The sequence below is a fragment of the Petaurus breviceps genome, unplaced genomic scaffold (genome assembly GCF_028583685.1).
Source record: "Petaurus breviceps papuanus isolate PSGF00001 unplaced genomic scaffold, PetGlider_PUasm1.0 98, whole genome shotgun sequence".
Classification (NCBI taxonomy): domain Eukaryota; kingdom Metazoa; phylum Chordata; class Mammalia; order Diprotodontia; family Petauridae; genus Petaurus; species Petaurus breviceps.
The window spans coordinates 29,484,477-29,495,246 of NW_027187460.1; the positions used below are offsets into that span (position 1 = coordinate 29,484,477).

Below are 10,770 nucleotides of genomic sequence, written 5' to 3' on the forward strand. Positions count from 1 at the left end.
ATAAGCTTAATCAATATTTCCTCACTGTGAAAAGCCAGACTTGTGCAATTCATAATTTCTTCTTCCCCAAAACCTATAAAAGGGGAACTGTCCTTTTACTAAGGTAGTTTGTAGACACTGACCAAAACTGGTTTGAAAAGAATTGGTTTAGGGGTGGCTAGGTGGCAGTGAATAGAACACTGGCCCTGGAGTCAGAAGGACCTGAGTTCAAATTCGGCCTCAGACACTTAATGCAAAAAACTAGCTGTGTGACCTTGGGCAAGTCACTTAACCCCAATTGCCCTCCAAAAAAAGCAAAAAAAAAAAAAAAGAAAGAAAGAAAAGAACTGGTTTATACAATGATGAAGAATGGGGAAAGAAACTAGGGGGTTTTGGTAGACTTCAGGACTGACTGGAACTGCAGCTGAGGTTTTTGAACTCAGTTCCTCTGACCCTAGTTCCAACATTCTTTCCACTGTACTTTCTGGCCCATTCACTGGTGAAGGTGGAATTCAAACACTAGCCTTGTGATTTTTCCATTCATAAAGACTGTCTCACCCTCACCCCAGTTAGCCACATCAGTTCATTGCCATTCTGTATTATGCTAAGAAGGTCCTGGAAGGTGAATTAGCTAAGCTCACCACCTGTTTCAGGGTTGAACGACTTCACCTGTTGGGATGTATGTGGAATGGGTAGGAAAAGTCACTGTACTGAAGGCTGATGTAGTGAGTTCTGAGCTTTGTATTGGTGAGCTGAGCTCCTCCTTCAATTTCACCTAATCCGGCCAAATGGGTTTAATGGGAGGTGTGTAATTGCAAATGTTTTAGGAATTCTGAGTTGGTGCACAGAAGCTACTCTGTGTATACATTTTCTTTAAACCTAAATTTCGATGTTAATGAAATGAATACCTCAGTGTCCCAGAATTTCCATCCAGAGTGTGAGTTTTCTATCAATAAGGTCATAGTATGGAGCTGCATACTAGCTATGTCTATTTTTCCATGTTAAGTTTCTAAGTCTCCTGGTTTGATAGACATGATAGCAAACTCTAAGTGGCTCACCCCCTCGTCTTGTGATATCCTTTGGCAAAGAAAAAGGAAAGATGGCTAATCTTATTGGTGTCCTTCTAGCTTTAAGCTGACACTTTGCTTTTGGTATAAGAAGCTTTAGCCTTTGGTGACTCAGTAACTTAGGGGGTATGTTGCTCTATTAAAGTAAGCAAGTGTAGGGGCGGCCAGGTGGCTCAGTGAGTAAGAGCACCAGCCCCAATGTTGGGATGACCTGGGGATTGAATCTGGGCTCAGATACTTATCACCACACCCAGAAATTACTGGCCGTGTAACCTTGAACAAGTTACTTAACCCAAATTGCTTAAAAAAAAAATAAAAATAAAGTAAGCAAATGCTATTGACTATATACTTTAAAGACTAGAGATGTAAACAGAATGATTCTAGCATTCTGCAGCTAGAAGGACCTCTATCATCTGGTCTAACCTATACCTGAAATAGGAATCCTCTCCACAGGATTATTACTAAGTAGTCATCTAGTTTCTGTTTGAAGATCTCCAATGATAGAGCCCTGATTTCCCTTTGAAGTAACCTTTACACTTTGTGGCTACTTTGGGGAAACTCTTATGTTGAACTAAAATCTGCCTTCCCAAACCCATTGGTTCTAGCTCTGTTCTCTAGGGTTCAAAAGAGTAGTTTTTCTATGAAACAACCATTTAAATATTGGAAGACAGCTACCAAGTCTTTTCCCCCCAATCTGGGCTCAGGATCCCTAGTTCCTTTAGAGCCCCCTTCCCACCGCCCTCTCATGTCAGAGCTTCAAGTCCTTTCACAAAGTGATGGTAGGATCCCGAAGTTGGGCGGATCTCAGAAGTTGTCTGTTCTAATCCATACCTGAAGCATGGACCCCTCTACAGCATCCTTAACTGGTCATCTGGTCTTTGCTGGAAGACCTCAAATAATAGAGAATGAACTACTTTTTAACATAATCCAATGTAATTTTAGACTGTTTTCAGAATGCTGAATGTAGGGTTAAACTTTTCCTTCCTACTCATTAGACTGTGAGCTCCTCAAGGTGCCTGGCACATAGTTGTAATGGGAATGCAAATTTGGAAGATCTTCCCTGCCCCTAGGCTAAAGTGCACCTGAAGCCTGGAGTGGGAGGCTTGTTTTTCAGTAGATACTTCTTGATTGGCCAGTGGGTCCAAAAGGTTGTTACATTCTCTGAGCCAGGAGAAGGCTATATAAGCCCTGATGGGTAGCTTTGTTTTGGGGGCTCACTTTGAGAAGTGTTCTGTGATTTGATATGGATTCTGGGAAGCCGTTGTCTGGAGCCCGCCCCCCCCGGCTTTGAAAAACCCAGATGTGGAAACCCAGATGTTGACTGGGTATGGATGTAATGGTTGGACAGTTTGGAAATCTGTCTACTTGATCTGTTTCTGTCTTGATAATTCTGCCTGTATACTTTGAAGTTCGGGGTGCTGACCTTTTCCCCTGAACAAGGTAAACGATATATGTCTGACTGATTAAAGTAAGCTTGTTAACCCATTTTGAGTTGCTTTCCTTTAACAAAGCAGATCCAAGAACCTATATGGGCAGCCACCCTGAGGACGCTTGGGGTGCTTGCTGCTACAATAGTATGTTCTTAATAAATATTTGTTGACTGACTCTCTGACCCTTCTACTATCCATGCCTTGTTTTGTCCTCTGGGACCAAGCAGAACAAGTCTAATTTTTATTTCCTACAAGGCAACCATTTAAATATAAGAAGACTGCTACCAAGTCTTTACCAAATCTTTTCTTTCTGGGGGCTTGATATCCCTAGCTCCTCTAAATAATCCCCTTCTGTCATGATTTCATATCCCTTCACTGGCCTGGTTGGACTTCTGGAGCTGTCCCAGTTTGAAAAATGGTTGTGAGTGGAGAATTTATTAAGGTGGTAGACTCTTGGTGGGATGAGGAAGCAGTGGCTTTGGGATTAGAGCCCCTGGCTTTGAGTCTCTCCCAGTTTTGCTGCTTAATTCTCTGTGGGACAATGAGCAAACCCTCTAACCTCACTTAGCCTTGGTTTTCTCATTTGTAAAATGAGAGGATTAGATTAGATTATCTCTTGGGTCCCTTCTAGCTCAAACTTCTATGTGTTTATAATCCAGAGATTACTGTGCAGTCTCAACAGATAGTTCTGCTAGAGCTGGTTACTTGCTGTAACAATGATTGCTTGGAATTGCTTTCCTCTGCTTCCCTGATGTTGGGCCCCAAAAGACTCAGAGATGGAGAGCAGGTCAGAAGAGAAAGAAGGAGCCTGAAATTTTCCAAATGGAGAATGAGATCTGACTGAGAGGAACTCTTATCCTAGATGACTTCCAGCTGAGTTCAGAAGAGAAGGTGTAGGAGGCAGGAACCTCCTGGATTTGTCAGTACAGGCTGGTAAATCTGGTCCTATTCCCTCCATATTAGAAAGGCAATGAGTGTACCATGGGCTGTTTGCTATCAGAAAGACTTAAAGTCCTGCTCAAGGGGCCTTTGAGAACCTCATTCAATGTGTATGCTTATTTCAAAATTATCTTGAGTCTTTACTGATTTGGAGCTAAAAGGGACTTTAAAGATAGCTCTAGGGGCTTTGAGGATAGCAGCTAGATGGTGCAGTGGATAGATCACTGAGCGAGGAACAGGAAAACTCATCAACCTGAGTTCAAATCTGTCCTCAGACCTGAGCTGTGTGACCCTGGGTCACAGAGAACAGACATGACTGAAATGACTCAACAGCAAAATGCATCATCTCATTTGTTCCTCACAAAAACTCTGTGACTTAAGTGCTACAGGAACTAAACCCATTTTACAGAAGAGGACATCAAGGCTGAGGGAAGTTAAAAGATTTTTCCACAGTCACACAGATGAGTAATGATGGAATCCAGACATTCTTGAGTCCAAATCCAGGACTCTGCTATCCCATACTGCCCCTCTTCCTACAAGGGAAACTAGGGTACATAGATAGTCTGAAGCTTACAAACCCACTCCATTTTCCCCACTCCACTCATCTCAACAAGATCTAGTATGCAAAGTGACAGAATTTTGAGGGAGCCCACATACTTTTCACAGTCACAAATCATGACCCCGTAACTGAGCAGTCTTTGAGAGTTACTATGGCCCCAAAACTTTACTACCCTGCAGCCTGCTTGGAGATAAGGCTCACCAAACCTATATAGGTTCAGGACCAAGGTGCTATGTATGTAAAGGGAGTTTTCTAAGGTCCCACTTAACTGGAATTTTAGGATTCTTTGCTAAAATTGTGAAAAGCAAGTACAATTCAGGAGATGTAATTCCCAAGGGTCAAGTCCCAGACAAGGCTAGCCTGGTGATATTTTCCCTGCTGAAGCATATTCCCCTATGTTACATGGTATTTTACAATTGTTTCAGTGTTATTAAACCAAGAGGTGGTGTGGAATAGTGGGGGGGGAGGGGGAAGGCTGGCCTTGGAGTTGGGAGACCCCAGGTTCAAATCTTACTTTTGACCCTTATCAGCTATGTGGTCATGATTACATTACATATCTTCTCAGCTTTAGGATTTTCCAAGATTACAACAGGGACAGAAGAAGAGGGAGAAAAAAAGGGAGAGGAAAGGAAATAGGGAAGAAGGGTGAAAGAGAGAGGGAAGGAGAGAGGGAGAGGGGCAGGCTTATTAAACTATCCCAAATCCTATCAATTAAATAATTGGGTCAACAAATACAAAAAGGCAGCTAAATAGAATGGAAGGATCACCGAGTTTTGTGTTCACTAAGCTGAGTTCAAATTCTGACTGCTACTTCCTGCTTATTTGACTTTTAGGAAGTCACATTGACTTTCTTAGCCTCCGTTGTCTCATCTGTAAAAGGAAGCTGTTGATGGTGTTATTTCAGTCATTTTCAATTCTACATGACCCCATTTGGGGTTTTCTTGGCAAAGACACTGGAGTGGTTTCCCATTTCCTTCTCCATCTCATTTGACAGATGAGGAAACTGAGGCAAACAGAGTTAAGTGACTTGCCCAGGGTCACACAGCTAGTAAGTGACTGAGGCTGGATTTGAGCTCATGAAGATGAGTCTTCTTGACTCCAGGCCCAGGTGCTTTGTCCACTGTGTCACCTAGTTTCCCTGAGATAATGCAAAAAGTTCTTTTGTTATTACTCATCTTTGAAAGAAGACTTTTCCTTAAATGTGAAGTCACTTGCATGCCATGGGAAGATATTTTTCGGTTATCTACATGTAGACCTCGACCTCTTTTCTTCCTCCAAAGACTTGCTACTTTAACCATCATATATAGCCCTGAAACACTTCAAAAGTTCTTCTGAGAGCAGTCCCAAAAGAAGGAACATGCAGAGAAATTTCTTCAGTACCTAAGCAAAAAGGGACAATGTGCTATTATGTAAAATATCTTGGTGAGTACAGTCCGTGGACCTGTACCTTTCAGGAACAGATATAACTAAGCCAGAAAAAAAAAGATACCATAGAGGAATTCATAGAGCATTGCTAACAAATGGTTTTGTTTCACAGAGTCTGAGTTGCAAGGGCCTTCAGCAGAAGTCTAGTAGTCTACCTAAACCCCAGATAATTGCTTTTATAACATACATGATCTGTGGTCATTCAGGCCTCACTAGAATTAGAGGAGACTGGCCACAATGAGCTCAACTTTTATGAACATGTGTAGCATGTGAGGTTGATGTAATCCTCTGTGAACTTTGGAGCATGCAGACTTTTTTACAACTAGCTCCTATTCCACTAACCACATAACTAAGAGATGCATTCTTTTTTTTTCTTTTCAGAGGGGGAAGGTAGGGCAATAGGGGTTAAGTGACTTGCCCAAGGTCATAGGGCTAGTTTTGTGTTAAGTGTCTGAGGCCGGATTTGAACTCAGGTCCTCCTGACTCCAGGGCCGGTGCTCTCTATTCACTGCGCCACCTAGCTGCCCCAAGAGATGCATTTCTGATTAACTCCTGAGCCAGAACTGGAATATATTAACTGGCCAAAGCAAGTGCTTTCTGCTTCCTTACTTGGTAGTGCTTATGTGAGGAAATAAGGACTGCTGTAAGCCTTTGGTGGAAAGAAAGTCCTCAGGCGTCTATCTCTTTACCAGAAATGATGCTGCATGGGTGACCTTATGTCAACCCAAGGACACATGACCTTGTGATTGATTTTGTCTGTTTTTTTTTTTTCCCTGCTGAAAGAGTATTTAATATGGCTACAACCATATGAGCTTCCAGAGGTCTGGAAGCCAGAATCTATGTCAGACTATGGAGTCAACTGTGGTTAGTAGACTGGAACTAATTACAGAATGTCCATATTGGCACATTTCATAGCTGTACATGCTCATAAGAGCTGGGCTTTTTGGCCAGTCCTCCGTTACACTAGCAAAGGATGGGTGACGACTCATTAGGGATGTTGGCAAAACAATTGTACCCATTGATCCTCTGCCTGTGGAGAATAGCTCATTTAACAAATATATAAAGCACATACATACATATACATACACACATATACATACATACACATACATACATATATACACATACATGCATACATACATACATACACATACATATACATATCACCTAGTTGTTTGCATGTTTTCCCTGACCTCCTTCAGGTAAGGGACTGCTATTTGCCTTTTTTTGTATCCTCGGTGCTTAGCACAGGGCCTTGAACACAGTGGGTGCTTAATAAATGCTTCTTGACTTCTCTTGATTTGACTTCTGGACAGTATCTTCAATCCAAAGTAGAGGAGGTCAAACTTGGAACAGGTTCTGCTTGACCACCAACTCTTCTTCCTTCTGTCTGGGAGGGAATGTACAATGCTTTGTAAACAGAGGATTCGATTATTAATCATTATTATTAATTATGTATAGTTGATATTAATTATATCATTATATATTATCCATTTATATATTATTTATGTATTATATATTTGCATATAACATATTTTAACTATAATTATATTATTAATTATGTACTTGATTATAGACTCAAGCCTGTTGTCATATTTAGCAATGAACAAAGTATTTGATTTGGACTTGGAGAACCTGGGTTCAAATCCTGGCTTTGCCACTTATGATCCACATTTATAGCCTGTGTGCGCAGGTCTGGATCTAAGTTTCCTTTTCTGGAAAATGAATAAATTGAACTAGATGGCATCTAAGGTGTCTTTCAGCTTTAAACCTTTTTATAAGAAAAAAAAAGGCAAGTAGATGTTTTGATGTCAAGGTAGCCTAATTATAAGTACAAGTAGTAACTTTTCCAGTTTTATTGATGCCTTAAAAAAAAAAAACAACAGGTCAGGGAGACCCCAGTTCAAATTTGACCACAGGTACTTGATAACTGTGTGACTCTGGGCAAGTCATTTAACCAATGTTTGCCTCAGGGCAAATGGGGATATATATAAAATGGGGATAATAGCACCTACCTCACAGGACTTTTGTATTTGTAAAAAAAAAAGTGTTAGCACAGTGTATATAGTTATATATACTGTATATGGTGTATATACAATATATATAGTTATAAGTACATAGTAGGTGCTATATAAGAATGCCCATGTTTCCCCCCCCTTGTCCCTTTTCATTATACCCCTTATAAAAGAAAACTAAGCAAAACCAACTGACAAAACCACAATATATAAGAAGAAAGTCAGCATGCCACTCCATAGTCTCCCCCACCCCATCTCCCACACTCTTTATTAAGAGGAGGAATATGTCTTTCATCTCATGTTCACCAGGAACACTATTGGTCATAAGCATGATTACCACTGGCTTTCTGGACTTCACAATGACTACCATCTATTTCCCATAGTATAGGGCAGGGATGAATAGATAATATAAAACTTCAGGATACTAAAGGAGCCTAAATGATTCTCTCCTACAGCTCTGTGACTTCTTGGAGTCTGAACTCCTTGATGAACAGGTAAAGACCATCAAGCTGCTTGGAGATCACATCACTAACTTAAAGAGATTGGGATTGCCTGAAAATGGTATCAGGGAATACCTGTTGGACAAGTATACACTAAGAGAAGATTGTGAAAGTTCTCCCTAATACCTTAAAGCCTTGGGTCCTTTTGCTCAGATACCCTAAACACATAAATCTTTCTCTCCAGATCAAGAATAAAAAGATGGTATCTAGACAATGACTGCTCTTGCAGTGGCTGCCTTGAATGACCTGTTTCATTGTTTGTGTTGTAAGTGTTAGGTCAATAGACAGGGAGGAACCAGGGTAAAAGATGAGCTAGCAGCTCTGTTCAATTCCACAGCCATTCTATTAAGTGCCTGTTCTGTGCAAGGTGCTATATTAGGACCATAGGACCATAGTGGCATATATATATGTATATATATATATATACATATATATATATATATAATCTTTGCCATCAAGGAGTCTGTAATCTAACATACCATAAAATATAACCATACCATTTTGAATAGGGAATAATCAGGATGTGGGGGGGGGGTTGGGAGGTTGGGGAAGGAGGAAAGGAAATCAGGGAAGGTTTCATGGAAGGAGTATTTGAGCTAATTCTTTAACATGAGAATTCTGAGGGGTAGAGATGGAGGAGCCCATTCTAGGTGAGGGGTACAAGCTGTGAGAATGCACAGAAATGGAAGATGGAATGCTATGTATGGGACACAGATCAACATTCAGTTTGGCTGTAATGTCAGAATGTATGAAAGAGAATGATGTAAAACAAGAGTAGAAATGTAGATTTGGAGGATGGAGTCTAATTTACTTGTGACCACTGCCTCCCTAATCTGTAACCCTTCTAAGAATTCCTATCCCCCTTTCCTTAATCTATTCACCCTTGTATTTGTTCCTTCCTTACCCTCCTGTTTCTTGATCTGTACACCCTTCTATGAATCCCTCCCTCACCCTATCCCCTTGCCCTCCTGTTTCTCTGTAAGTTAAAAAGACTTTTATACCCATCCAGATGTATATACCATTCTCTCTTTAAGCCAGTTTGATTACAGTAAGATTCTAGCATTACTAGCCTTCAACCCCCTCCTGCCCTCCACTGTAGCAGTTCTTCCATTCATACCTCATTTGTATGAGATAATTACTCCATTGTACCACTCCCTATACAATATTATTTTTTTAGCATAATCTCACCATACTCAACTCAAATCCAATCCTTCTACTCATGTAAACTCTTTCAAACTACTCTAGTAATGATAATATTTTTAAGAGTTACAGATATTTTCCCATATAGGAAGTCAACAGTTTGACCTTATTAAATCCCTTATAATTGGTCTTTTATGTTACCTTCTTATGTTTCTCCTGATTCTTATATGTCAAATATTCCAGTCAGTTCTGGTCTTTTCCACACAAATACCTGAAAGTCCTTTAATTAATTAGGTATCCATTTTTTTTTTCCATGCAGGACTGCATTCAGTTTTTCTGGGTAAGTTATTCTTGGTTGCAAACTCAGCTCCTTTGCTCTTTGGAATATCATGTTCTGTGTCCTTTCAGTCTTTTAATATAGAAGCTGCTAAATCTTGTTAGCCTGACTGTAGCCCCACAGTATTTAAGCTTTCTTTCTAGTTGCCTATAGAATTTTCTCCTTAGCCTAAAAGCTTCAAAACTTTGCGATAACGTTCCTGTTAAATTTTTATCTTGGGATCTCTTTCAGCTACCGGTTCATCTGTGGATTTTTTCAATTTCTATTTTACACTCTAGTTCTAAAACCTCAGGGCAATTTTCCTTATTAATTTCTTGAAGTATAGTGTCTAGACTCTATTTTTTAACCATAAATTTCAGGTAGTCCAATAATTATTATACTGTCTCTCCTCAATCTGTTTTCCAGGTTGGTTGTTCTTCTAATGAGATGTATCACATTCTCTTCTATTTTTTCATTCTTTTTATTTTATTTTATTATTACTTGGTGTCTTAAGAAGTTATTGGTCTCCCCAAGCCCAGTTCTAATTTTTATAGAATTATTTTCTGTGATAAGTTTTTTAATCTCTTTTTCTAATTGGCTAACTTTCTTTTCATAATTTTCTTGTATTACCCTTATTTTTGCCCTATTTCTTCCTCAACTCCTTTTATTTGATTTTTAAGGTATTTTTAAACTCTTCCAAGAACTCTTTTGGGGTTTGAGACTATTCTACAGTTGGCTTTGAAGTAGAAGTAGCTGTTTTGACTTCCCTATCTTATAGGTTTTAACCCAGATGTTCTTTATCACCATACTAACTATCTATGGTTGGATTTTTTTTTCTCTTTTGCTTACTCATTTTTAGTGGTGTATTTTTTGGCTCTTAACTTTATGTTGGAGTTGGGCTCTAGTCCCAGAGTGTTGGGGATAATGTTTCAAGCTTCATGTGTTTTGTGCTGTTGTTTTCTGAGCTCTCTCTGGAGGTCTGACCTTTGGTAATTCTCTGTACTCCTGAGCCACTACCAGGGATTCCAGCGATGCTGTCACCAGAAACACTCTAATTCTCTTTGGTCCCTTTTAAGACTTTACTTTAGAACCAAAATCAGAGACTCCATTCTTCTGCAAGTAATCACACCCAGAAGGACCCCAGCCCTTCTGTGACCACACTCACCAGTGTCTACTCACTCCTCCTTGACCACAGCCACAGCCTGGGACCAAATCTGATCAGCATACCTGCACCCCAAATCCAGCCCCATCAGAAGGCCCTGAAATCCTTTGGTAATCAGTCACCCTACCCCCACACTGTCTATTAGTTGAAAATTTCTGAAGCTGAAGTTGTCTGCCAACAGAGCTACCCCCAGGACTTATTGTTTGTTGATTTAGTGTTATGTCCCTGAAGTATCTAC

General features: G+C 40.1%; 1 pseudogene; it reads left to right on the forward strand.

The window, feature by feature from the left end:
- The first annotated feature begins 879 nt into the window (after positions 1–879).
- Positions 880–8,037, forward strand: LOC138156044 (ferritin heavy chain A-like; annotated as a pseudogene).
- Positions 8,038–10,770: the final 2,733 nt, after the last annotated feature.